Raw genomic sequence first — 13,358 nt, 5'->3', positions numbered from 1 at the left:
GAAAATCAACACAAAAAGACCCTGAAAGGTAGAGAGAAGATGGCAGCCTGACAAGGGTCTTGTCCGAAGGGATGACACTGTGGTGGCCCTCTGGGTTTTCTTTTTACCTGGTATACCCTAGACTTGGAGCTAAAGAAGCAGCAGCCGAAAACAGTGATGGATACTGGGGGGTGGGTGGAAAGCCCCAACAAAAGCCTGCTCTTCCAAGCCAAGGATCCAGGAATGGGGCAGTCAGACAAGACAGAAATTGACAACGGCAGTAACACCCACCTTACTCTAGCCAGCGCCACAAGAAAAAACCATGCCCACCCCACTCCCAGGCCGCAGCTAGGTGCTCCAGCACTCACCTAACAGAGTATCCAGAGGAGGCCAAGCAGAGAGCCGGGATGTCTCCTGCACCACGTGGAAATGAGTCCTCACCCCCGACAGCACAAGAGGATATGCAAGCGGCAAAGAAGCACACAGAAGATACTCAACATCCTTAGCCATCAGAGAAACACACTGAAACCACAACCAGACAGCCCTACGCACTATCATGATGGCTACAACAGAAACTAGTGCCAACACCACCTGCTGGAGAGAATATGGAGAAAGTGGATCTTACTGTTGGGTGGGATGTAAAATGTTACGGCCACTCTGCAAAAACGGTTTGGCAGTTTCTTAAAAAACCAAGCATGCGACTAGCATATGACCCAGCAATTACACTCTTCAGCATTTATCCCAGAGAAATGGAGATTCATGTTTGCACAGAAACCTGCCCAGGAATGTTTACAGCAGCTTTATTCATGATCACCAAAAGCTGGAAACTATTCGGATGCCCTTCAGGGGGTAAATGATTAACAAACTGTGGTACACCCGTGGAATACTACTCAGTAATAAAAAGGAACAACCACTGATAAGACTCATCAACCTCAATGAGGCTCCAGGGAATTACGCTGAGTGAAAAATCCAACCCCAAAGGTTACATACTATAAGATTCCATTTATATCACATCTTGAAAAGACCAAATTATAGAAATGGAGACCAGATGAGTGTTTGCCAGGGGTTACAGAGGGACATGTGTGAAGCTGTAAAAGGGCACAAGGAAAATCTCTGCGGCTTGGAGGCTACCCATCTCCACCGTAACGAGGTTAGTATCCTGGGTGTGACATTGTACTGGAGTTGTGCAAGAGGTTACCACTGCACGCAACTGGGTAAAGGGTACAAAGAATCTCAAAATAAAAGCTTTAATTAAAAATAAGTAACCACCATCAACAATATTTAAGTTTAAACTGGGAAAACCAAGGAGTAACTCCAGAACAATGCTGTGTTTCTTAAGGACAAGGGCGTATGTGGGCAGTGCAAGTTAAAAGTGTAATCTTATCTAAAGTCCTGTATTTGTAGTTAGTGCAACCCATGAAACATCTGACGCCAAGAAAATATTATGTGGACACAGCCGACACACCTTCGGTACACATTCTCAAAGAAAAGGACCGGGTCCTCTATGTCAGGAGGGGTGGGTAGAAATGCCAGCTGCCCCGCCTGTCCCTGCGCCTGAGTCCAAGCACACGCAGGAGTGTCATGGACCACGCCCTCTGGTTGAGCTGCTCATTTTGCTATGGGTTCTGACACGTGGCCTGGGTACTTGAGCCTGCACAAGGCAGGGCCCTGGAAACGGAAGGTTTCATTTCTAAACACAACAGTGCTTGAGGAATCAGTGGAGCTATGTAACCTGAGGAGCTCAGCCATGAAGAAAGGATGTCAGAACCACAGGCTCCTGCCCTCAAACAGTAGTGCACTTCCCGGGTGGGGTGGGCCAGCCCAGCACCCACTACGGCAATACCAATGCATGCTCTGGGAGTGGCCGAGATGGTGCCAAGACAGGGCCCCTAAAGAAGCTGCCTCTGCAGCCCCACAGCCCGCTGGCCATGCCCCTCGGGGGTCCTACTACACACTTAGGGGGCCTCAAGGTCCTTCTGCCACTGCCTCCCAGAGACCAGAGATTGTCCCATCCCCCCAACCTCCCAAGTCAGAAACTGCTCCCTCAACTTCACCTCCTCTCTCCTGTGCTATCTTCATCATTGGGTTCCAAATTCTTTCTTTCTTCCTCAGAAATAAATTCAGGCAGTCTTTCACTTGAGCAAACAGAAAAGATTCCTGCTCCTGCGGAGGTTACATTTGAATGCAGGCAGTAAATTAAAGACTTATTAAAGAAGTGAATTACACAGCATGGAGAGTAGTAGCTGGTGACGAGCCCTATGGAAAAACGGGAGACCAGAAAAGACAGGTCTGGGGGCCAGGGGACTCCACAGCAAAAACGGGGAGGAGGCGAGGAAGGAGCCAGAGACTGGGAGGAAGCAAGGAAGGAGGTGGGAAGGGCTGAGCAGAAGCAGGCGCGTGGCGTGTGGCTGGGGCTGGCATCAGGAAGGGGGCCAGGGGCCAACCTGCAAGCATCAGGACCACAGAGGGCCATGCAGGTGTAAGAACTTTGGCTTTTACTCCACGTAAAATAAGAAGCCATGCAAGCTCAAGTTTTGAAAGCATCATTCTGGTTGCTTTACTGAAAGCTGACAGTAAGATGCAGGAAAGAAGGCAGGAAACCTTTTGGGAGGCTCCTCAGTAACCCCATCACGAGATGATGGTGAGGAGAGTGGGCAGGCTCTGGATGTGCTCTGAGGACAGCAGACGGGACAGGGTGAGACAGAGAGGAGTCCACAGTGACCTCCGAGCAGCTGGCTGGGTGCTGCTCCCATCCCAGGAAGGGGACGCTGTGGGTGGAAGCAAGCTTTACAGCTGGGGTGGCGGCAGGGCCAGCAGGTCCGTGTGGACATGCTGAGGGCACGGTGTCGATTAAAGTCTCAGCAGTGTCCAATGTCTTATCTCACTCATGAGGTCTTCATCTTGCCACCAGTTTGGTATGTTAAAAAAGAAAAACTTAAAGACACTATAGAAATGAGATCACTCATACGTGACCACTGCTGCTGATAGTTCTGGAGGTAATTTGACGATCACCAGTCAAGCTGAAGATGCACACACCTGGCAATTCTATCCTTAGAAACACATTCTAGAGAAACTCTTGCCCATGTGCCAAGAAGACAAGGATAAGCACATTCACAGCAGCACTATTGATCACAGGGAATCTGGGAAAGTGTACATCCACAACAGGACGTCTTAGGTACTGGAACACTACAGAGGCCACGAAAACCAGCATCATGGGCCTCAACTCAGGCCGCGCCTGTCAGGAGCTCTGCGGTTCATGCCTCGTTCCCCAGAAATTCTGATTTAACTCCAGGAATCAGGAATCAGTTGTATTAAACCTTGAACCATTTAACTAAAGCTAGATGTAGCCACAGGGATAAATCCAGGAAGCGTAATGCTGTGGCTGTCCAGTCTGATAATATTTATTCAACATTTCAGAACCAGTTCAACAATGCTATATACTGTTTATGCCTACACACACTTATCAAAAAAGTATACAAACATGAAAACAAATGACAAACACCAAAGTTAGGATGGAGGCGACCCCCAGGGAAGGGGGAGCAGGAAGAAACGAGGATAGGAAAGAGAATTCCAAGTGCCTCTGTTATATCTATTATGTTTATTTCTCAGGCTGGAAGCAGTCATAGCTGGGTTCATGTGTTACTTTTTGAATGTTTTAAATGTTTTGGCACAAAAATATGCTAACATGCCCAAGCCAGAACTAGAGACACACACAATATAGCCATGCCCTATATTTGTAGTTTAGCCATACGGAAGGTTAACAGGTCAGCCTGAAACCATGCCAGTAGCCAGACTCTGCTGAGGGAACTGGGGGAGGGGAATCTCCTGAGCACCTGAGCCTGGAATTCACTCCTTTACCATCCCAACCCCTCTATGCAGGGTTCCCAGGGCTTTTATACACCCCACCAGGCCCCTGCTGACTGCCACGCGTCTCATGGCAGACACAACTGTTCCTAATTTGTCTCTCAAATTTCTCATCCCAGAGTCAATTCCCGAATCCCAAATAGCTCGAATGTCTGAAAACAAGGTGGATGCTTCATGAAGGGAGGAAAGGGAGGTCCTGGCGGGACCACTCAGAAGGGAGCTTTTAGAGGAGACCAGCAAAAACACCTTCCCTCCCAACACACACCCCTCCACAAACCACAAACCAACATCACACCCTAGAAACCTCAAAGCACACAGGGACAGGTCCTGCACCGTTGACAGACAAGGTGAAAATCCACCCACACCCAAAGCAGAACAAATCTGGGCTCTGTAGTGCTTGCTTTGGGGGACTGGAGGGAAATTTTCCCGTGACAAAGCTCAGACAGTAGGAATTCACCACACACAAGCTTCTTCCACCTGTAGGCTTTCTGTCTGGCCAGGTGAGAACCACAGAATGTTTCTAGCATATGAGTGAAGTCACACCACAAAGCCTATACCTTTAAAAATTCCAGCCTTCCATTTCTAAGACATACAAGCCAAGAAGCAACCCTCTGGAGCATCTTACAAGGAAGCTCAATTCCTTCCACTTAATTTCAAACCCTGACCTTGAACTCACCACCCAACAGCCTCCCAGTATGAAGGCACACTGTCCCCTGGGGCTCTTACCTGCTGCCCTTCCTGCTCAGAACAGTTTCCAACTGCTCCACGTGTATCAAAATTGAAGTGACCCAGCACAAACAAAAACTGGGTGTTAAAGTCAATGGTCAAGAGCCTACAGATCACGAAGTAGAGCAGGAACGCTGGAGCAGCAAATCAGTACCGTGCAATCAGCCACCAACCGAAAGAGGGGCAAAGGGACGGTGCTGGGGGCAGGATGAGGCACTCGGAAATACTCTGCTAAATATAGCTCCTGAGCTGCAGCGCTTGGAAAGGTGGCCGAAAATAAGCATCTGGCGCCCTGGGTCATTTCTGTCACTTCCTGTTACTCACATCCTGCTGTTCCGACGCTGCCCGAATCCTGGATTCCCCGTACACAATTCCCTACCTGGAAGCCCCCAGAGACAGACCATTCAAAGCAGCTGGGATGTGCGTAGACAACAGACTTCCTCACAGAGCATCACACAAAACACAAAAATAGACACCACCACACAAACAAGCTCTTGGAGTTCCCCATATAGAAACAGCCTGAGTGCCCAGGTCCGGGTGAGCTCCGCACAGCACTGTGTCAGACCCCGCCCAGCTCACCAGCTCTGCACGCTGCCCTGTCTGCAACCTAAAAGGGAACGCGGGCCCAAACAGCTGTCATGCACTTCCTCTCCTGGGCTGCATCTCACCTGCAGCCTCAGAGCAGCTTTGGGGGGAAGGAGGGGGTCCCCAGCATGACGACTGACAGGTGCCACCCACAGCACAGTCAGAGCAAGGCATCCTCCATCTGACCCACTCCTGCCTCCCCAGGAACTCAGGAAGCCCCAGGCATGGAGCAAAGCCAACTTGGCAAGAAGTTAAAGTCACATGTAACCTACCAGAAGATAGGTTGTTTTAATTTATTTATTTTTTTAAGAAACCCATAAAGTAAAATGAAGCAAAAAGTGAAAGTTCTACTTAAAAATGAAACGTGACAGAAATATTCTGTGTTACTTACCTATTCACTATTTCAACAGTACTTCATTAAGCTTGAGTTATGTTCAACTGTGAGAAAACTAGAGATTGGGGACTGCCATGGTTGGCGGGGGGGCCTCTAGCAGGAAGGGAATATTATTACCCATGAAAGGCACCTCAGATGTAGAGCTGGTGCCCCAACATGGGCTGGCCATAGTCAACCAGCATGCAGAAGGCAAAATACAAACAAACGTGGTTCCAATAGCAAAACGCTGGCAGCACCTCAGTCTCCAGACAGGGGGCTGGTGAAGTAAGCTCCAACATGCTCACACAATGGTATGTCACAGGCCCATAGTCATGGACACAGAAAGATGTTCATAAAGTAATAAGTTTTAAAAGCAGGTCATAAACTAGTCTGTATAAATAATCCAAATTTTTGTAAAACTAAAGTGTATTTAATAATATTCACAGAAAAAGGCCCCATAACTATCTGTCCATATCAGGGTTTCTCAACCTCAGCACTATTGACATTTTGAGCCAAATAATTCTTTGTTGTGAGGCTGTCGCACAACACTGTTGTGCCTCTGGGGACACTGAGCAGCTTCCCTGGACTTTACCAACTAGGTGTCAGCAGCACGTACCCCTGCTCTCCATACCCACAACTGTGACAAACCAGTGTGTCCCCAAATGTCCTCTTCAGGCCAATCTCACCTCCCCCACTGCCTTATCCCTACCCATGTTTGAGAATCGCAGGTCTATATAATAGTGTTTAATCTAGAATCTCAGTGATAAGACTTTTGAGTGGTTTTTGTTTGTTTGGGTTATCTGCACTTAATTATCTATAATGATACATGTTATTTGTATTAAAAGGGGAATTAAAAAGAATCTTAGCATCAGGAAAACCTTCCAGGTATTTTTGCTATAATGCAATTTTTGAGTTCCTAGAAACCCTCATACTCTACAAAAGTGCACAATAAAAGTAAAAAGAAGTCTCATGGGAATAGGTAAGCTGGGGCAGGCCACTGAGAACTTATGCAAATTTGTAACCAAGCATTAATGGAATAGCAATATTAAATGTTTTTAAATGAACAAATTTTACCACATAAACACTACAGTAAATATAGAACTTCACCTTTTAAAAAATGCACAAGGGGGGCTAGGCACAGGGGCTCATGACTGTAATCCCAGCACTCTGGGAGGCTGAGGTGGGCAAATCACCTGAGATCAGGAGTTCAAGACCAGTCTGGCCAACATGGTGAAATCCCATCTCTACTAAAAATACAAAAATTAGCCAGGCGTGGTGGCGGGTGCCTCTAGTCCCAGCTACTTAGGAGGCTGAGGAGGGAGAATCAGTTGAACCCAGGAGGCAGAGGTTGCAATGAGCTGTGATCGCACAACTGCACTCCAGCCTGGATGACAGAGCAAGACTGTCTCAAAAAAAATAAAAAATAAAAAAATGCACACAGGAACTAAGACACAGTAAGCAATTCCAAGGCAGAGCTTGCGGCCGCAATGCACACCGTAGCAGGAAGGTGGGAGAAGTAAGACCAGAGGCTTCATGTCCAGGGCTGTGCTCCTCCTGGGCTGACTGCATCCTGCATTAGTGACCTTGGCTTTCAGTCACTGGGCTGCTGGACTTCTCGCTAGAGAAACAAACCACAGCAGGAGGGCAGAGTACCTGCATCCTTCAGCTACTGCACAGAAGAAACAAGGAGCTGAAAGACCTTGGAGTCCTGGTGACAAGGAAAGGCAAACAAAAGGTCCCTGGTAGTAAGTCTGGAAGGGATGGGGTGGAGGGAGAGAAATGGGAATGCTTTGGCATTCTTAAGTCTGACAGCCACTACGCTGTCATAATTTATCCATTTTTCTCTGGAATTAACTAATGGTAAATCTGCATATACCCAAAGGCGTCTATAGTAACACTGTAGTTAACAAGTAAGTATCAAGAGGAAAGTAACAAGATGAGAAGGAAAAAGAGTTTCATAAGCTAACCGAAGCCCTTGACACTACCATCCACTTTTTTGGTCACTGAAGGTCAACCTGACTAAGCAATACAATTTCCCAGAGCAAGGTGGCCAAGGTAGAACAATCACATCTGCTGGCTGGGCCAGGTGTCACCCTTAGGACAAAGTCTTGTCCACACCTTTTCAAATGAATTGATTCAAGCCTGTTTGTGTGTTCAATACTTAGAGTGGTTAAGTAAACCACAGAATGGCTACCACACAGAAAACAAAGCCACACAAGGAGAGAAAAACAAGTAATTTATAAAAGGGCATATTTATACTGTACTCTTAAAAATGGTTAAGATGCTAAATTTTATGTTATGTGTATTCTACCACAATAAAACAGTATTCTACCACAATAAAACATAAATGAGGGAAAGGGGGACATACTGATGTCATCGTGTTGTGTTTAAAAAAGGCAGGACACAAGCAGCCGGGAAAACTGGAGGTTCACACATCAAGTGGTAGGACTGAGAGATTTTTTTTTTCTTTTCCCTCTGGTTTTCTCTATTTTCCAAATTGTCTACAGTAAAAGGTGTCTTTAAATTTATCTATGCCTGGTTGGGCGCAGCAGCTCATGCCTGCCAATCAGTGCTTTGGGAGGCCAAAGCAAGAGGATCCCTTGAGGCCAGGTGTTCAAGACCAGCCTGGGCAACACAGTGAGACCCTGTTTCTACAAAAAAATTTATAAATTAGCTGGGAATGGTGGTGCCTGCCTGTGGTCCCAGCTACTCAGTAGGCTAAGGTGCGGGAATCACTTGAGCCCAGGAGGTCAAAGCTGCAATGAACCTTGATCACGCCATTGCACTTCAGACAGGGCGACAGAGTGAAACCTCATCTCTAATTAATTAATTAATGTATCTATGCCTTTTCAAATTTATCTATGCCTTAATCTATGCCTATTCCCTACAAAAATCAAGATCAGAGATAATTACTCCCATTTGCCTATACAACCTCCTTCATCCATTGACCTGCTATCCCAATGGCCTCTGGCGAGGCCTAGCTAAAATACTGGGTCTCCAACCACCCCTGCAGCTAGAGACAGCAATGGAGGTGAAGGAGCTGACATCACCGGGGAGAGTGGTTCCAGGAAAGCTCTTTGAGGGAGATGACTCAGCTGGCAGCCACCCTGATGGCACTTGCTGCAGGCATCTCATAACCAAGATGCCCTACCCTAACATACCCTACTCCTATTTCACATGGAAAATTAAAATAGAGTTTCTTTTGTGGGCTAAGGAGTCCCATGTCCTCCAGCTTTTCTGTGCTTTAGTCTGAAAGCTCAGCTGTCTGGGAAAACAGCCATGTCTCCTGACAAGGTCTGTTACCTGTGTGAGGGTGCTCTCAAGTTTTGCTCTTGGCAAAGAACTAGGCCAGCAGGGACAGAGTCCAAAGTGTGGGTCCAGCATGTACCTGCAGTCTCAGCTACTCGGAAGGCCAAGGCAAGAGGATTGCTTGAACTCAGGATCTCCAGACCGGCCCAGGCAACACAGCAAGACCCCGTCTCTAAAAAACACCCACACACACAAAGAATGGGCCCTTCCAGCCCCTTACCAACTTCCTCAGACTGGAAGGTCAGGATGCCAAATCAGCCCCAGGTCGGTGTACAGACAAAAATGGTTCACTGCTCACTCTGAAAAGAGATGGCCTCATTCCCCAGCCAATCCACCTGCAGGATGGAAGGGTAGTCATCTTCTCTTCCCCAAAACTAACTCTAAGGAAAACATCTATAAACACACTACTATTGCACTTCTTGAAAAAACATACCTGAAACAACCTGAAGCTTTCAATTCTTCTAATTGTGAAGCAAAAGTACAGGACCGCAGAGACAAGGTCCTGTACCACAGGACCCAGGACCACGATACCTGAGACATTTCTCTTCCAAGTGTCACAGTCATCACATGGTAATGTCAGGAGCTGGGGCCACAAGACAGTTGGCCAAGTCACCTCATCCAAGGCATGCCATGGTCTCCCCCTGGAGGGAGGGATGGAGTGCCTGCCTGGTGACCCTGTGGTCTGGCAGAGCTGCGTTTGCTATCACATGAACTCAGCACTCTGCTTAACAGGAGAGACTACAGGTCCATGAGTGGCACAGCTGTTGTTCTAAGTTTCCCAGCTTTGATAAGGGAGCCCCTGATTCCCAAGCCCAACCTCTACAGCTGCTGCTGGTGCACAAAGACCCAGTCCCCTTAGGATGCAAAGGATAAGTGGGCACAGACTCCTTCCAGATGCTGGGGACCTGAATGTAGTCTGTAGCCACAGCAGTCATGTCCTCAAAGAGAGAGGCCCAGTCCAAACTACCCTGTTCTTTTTTAACTCCCTGGCTGATTCATGTGTTTGCTCCAGGGGCTGTCATTTGTAATCTGTCCAGGAAAGGGCATCTCAGACCACATTCCCAGTCAGGGAATCATATACAAGGTCAAGAGCCTGCTGGAATTGTCCTCCCTCATCTAGAACCCCCGCTTCCTAATTTTATTTGGATGCTCAGAGGTGGTTTATCCCTTTCCACTAACCAAGTTTACAATGGCCTTCCTTATTCCTCTGATACTTCAAGTACATTGTAAAAATGAAAAGAAGTAATTCCAACTATAGGTTTTAATATTTTAAAAGACCAAAAAAGGTTGAAAATATTTTTTCCATTGGCAAGCCCTGACTCAAAGGGTCTGTGTACCAGTGCTGGGCACATGGCCAAGAATTTGAAGAGCCACCGTGGGAGGGCACGGCATGCAGGGCAGCCACAGCCTGCCAGCCTGACTCGGCCAGCTCCCGTCACAGCACAGTGACGACACAGTCCCACGTGGACGGGGGGAGACAAAAATGCTTCCCAGAGGTGCCAAGGAATAGAGATACAGCAACAACAAATCAATTAACCCCACAGGTATTTACAGTGTGGCTATTTGGTGCCAGGCATGGTTCAGGGGCGCTGGGATGAAAACAGATCAACAAGCCCCATGATATCCCTTCTCTCATAAAGTTTCTACTTCTCCATCCAACAGACATAAATCAGAGGGAAAAGGAAGAGAATGCAGAAAATGTCACTGCAGACACAAGAAACAAAAAATCTGAACATTAAAAAAAAAAATCACAGGGTATTATCAAAAACTTTCCCCCAAAAAAACTGCATACCTACATCATTTCACTGGTAAACTCTAGCAAATATTTCAGAAAGAACACCAAACTTACACAAACTTTATCAGAAAACAGAGGCGGGTAACACTGACTCACTACATATATATGTATTTTTAGTAGGGATGAGGTTTCACCATGTTGGCCAGGCCAGTCTTGAACTCCTAGCCTCAAGTGATCCACCTGCTTCGGCCTCCCAAAATGCAGGGATTACGGACGTGAGCCACCACATCTGGCCTGACTCTCTATTTTTTAAAGTACCAAAACCTGACAAAGGCAGAAAGGAAGAAATGAGGGAAGAAAGGGAGAGAAATAAATTACAGATCAATACCTTCATGAATATTGGTGCAACAATCCTTAACAAAATAATGGCAAATTGAATCCAACAATAAATAAAAAACATATTATGAGCAAATAGGGTTTAACCCAAGAATGCAAAGTTGTCTTAAATTTGAAAATCAACCAATTTAATTTGCCCTTTTAACAACATAAAGGAGAAAAAACCATGTGTTCACTTCAATAAATGCAGAAAAGCATCTGACAAAATTCAACACCCATTAATAATTAAAACTGTCAGCGATCAAGTAAAGAACATCCTCAAACTGATAAAGGATACCTACAAAAAGCCTACAGCTAACATCACATTTAATGATGAAAACCGAACTGTTTCATGTTAAGACTGGAAAAGGTGGAAGGATTCCTGCCTTCGCTACTCCTATTCAACACTGTACTGGAATCTTAGCCTTTGCAATGAAGCAAGAAAAATAAATAAAACGCATGTGAGTCAGAAAGGAAGAAGTAAAGCTGTCCCTATTTGCAAATGATACAACTTTATATAGAACTTTCTAGGGAATCTACACAATGACTACTAGAATTAAACAAGCAGTATTTTGCAAGGTCACAAAATCCACTGTATTCTTATATATTAGCAGCAAACAATTAGATATAAAATGTTTATAAATTCCATTTAGTTAATAAAAATAAAAACATATATTACATTGAAATGAATCTAACAAAAGACGTTAAAGACAGCTACACTGAAAACTACAAAGCACTGCTGAGATAAATTTAAAGCACCTAAATAAAGAGAGAGAGATTGTGTTAATGTACTGGAAAACTCAACATCATTAAAGATTCAATGTTATTAAGATAGCAATTCTCCCCAAATTGATCTACAGATTTAATACAATCTCAAACAAAATTCTAGCAGGCCTCACTTATAGAAATTGACAAACTAATATTAAAATTTACATGAAAATGCTAAGTACTTAGAATAACTAAAGCTATGTTAGAAAAGAACAAAGATGACTCTAATTTCAACACTTCCTATAAAACTACAGTAATCAACAAAGGGTAGAATTATTTGAGTAAAGGCAGACATAATATAGTTCAATAAAACAAAATAGAAAATCTGGAAAGAGACTCAAAAATAAAAGGTTAATTGACTTTTGAAAAAAGGCAGCAAAGGTAATTAAATGAGGAATGGAATGTATCTTCAATAAACGCTGCCACAAAAACTGAATATCCATATGGGGGTCGGGGGAAGAACATCAATAATAATCCCAACTGTAAAACCTAAAACTACAAAACTTATAGAAGAAAATCTTTGCAAGCCGAGGTAGACAAGGGTTTTCTGGATAGAATACTAGAAGAACGAGCCATTTAAAAAACTGATAAGTTGAATTTCACCAAAAAGAAAGACTTCTGTTCTAAAAGTGTCATTAAAGAAAACACAAGCCACAGACTGAGAAAAATATTCACAACACATGTATCAGACAAAGGACTTACATCCAAAATACATAAAGAAGTCTTACAACTCAATAAGAATCCAATTAAAAAAATGGATAAATGTCCTAGCACCCATTTCACAAAAGACATACAAATGACCAACAAACACATGAAAAGATGTTGACATCATTAGTCATCAGGGAAACGGAAATTAAAGCCACAATGGGATAACACTACATAACTATTAGTACACACAAAATTAAAAAGACTGATCACACCAAGTGTTGGTGAGGATGTGGAGCAACTGGAACTCTCTATATACTGCTGGTGGGAATATAAAATTGGATCACCACTTCAGAAAACAGTTTAGCACCCTCTGAAGAAGTTAAACATATACCTACTATATGATCCAGCGATTCCACTTCAAGGTGTTTACCCAAGAGAAATGAAAATATGTCCACACAAAGACTTGTATACAAATGTTCATAGTTTTATTAGTAATAACCCAAAACTAGAAACTACCTAAATGCCCACCAACAGAATAGACAAATGCTGGAATATGCACACAATGGACTACTGATATTCGTAACATGAAAAATCTCAAAACCATTATGCTGAGTGAAAGAAGCCAGACATTAAAAAAAAAAAGAAGTACATGCTGCATTACTCAATTTATATAGCATTCTTTTAAAAATGCAGAGTAATCTACAGTGACAGAAAACAAATCCATCCATGTTTGCCTGTGAAGAGGCAGAGAAGGATTACAAGGAAATCCTCAGGGCGATGGAAATGTTATCCTGACTATGGTGACAGCTTCAGTGTATATATGAGAGAGAGAGAGAAAGTGTGTGTGTATAAAAACTATCAAACTGTACACCTTAAATACTGCAGTTTATTGTACATCAATTATGTCTCAAGTCACAAAAAATGGTTTTCATGTATTAGAATAGTCATTAAAGAACACTATGAACCTTTCTCTGAATAAGCATGGTGACCATATAG

General features: G+C 44.5%; 1 protein-coding gene across 3 annotated transcripts in view; it reads right to left on the bottom strand.

Moving 5' to 3' along the window:
* Positions 1–13,358, bottom strand: part of DGKD (diacylglycerol kinase delta) — a 120,273-nt gene that overhangs the window by 51,007 nt on the left and 55,908 nt on the right. Inside the window, exon 1 of one of the 3 annotated variants that reach the window (XM_055379830.2) lies at positions 4,570–5,258. The exons of the other annotated variants lie outside the window; for them this stretch is intronic. The gene's annotated coding sequence lies outside the window, so the exon portion shown is untranslated. Of the gene's footprint in view, positions 1–4,569; positions 5,259–13,358 lie in introns of those variants that run through there. 3 annotated transcript variants of the gene reach the window in all.

This window comes from Gorilla gorilla, chromosome 11 (genome assembly GCF_029281585.2).
Source record: "Gorilla gorilla gorilla isolate KB3781 chromosome 11, NHGRI_mGorGor1-v2.1_pri, whole genome shotgun sequence".
NCBI lineage: Eukaryota > Metazoa > Chordata > Mammalia > Primates > Hominidae > Gorilla > Gorilla gorilla.
The sequence above is the reverse complement of the archived record's forward strand: the minus strand, read 5'-3'. Positions and strand labels throughout refer to the sequence as shown.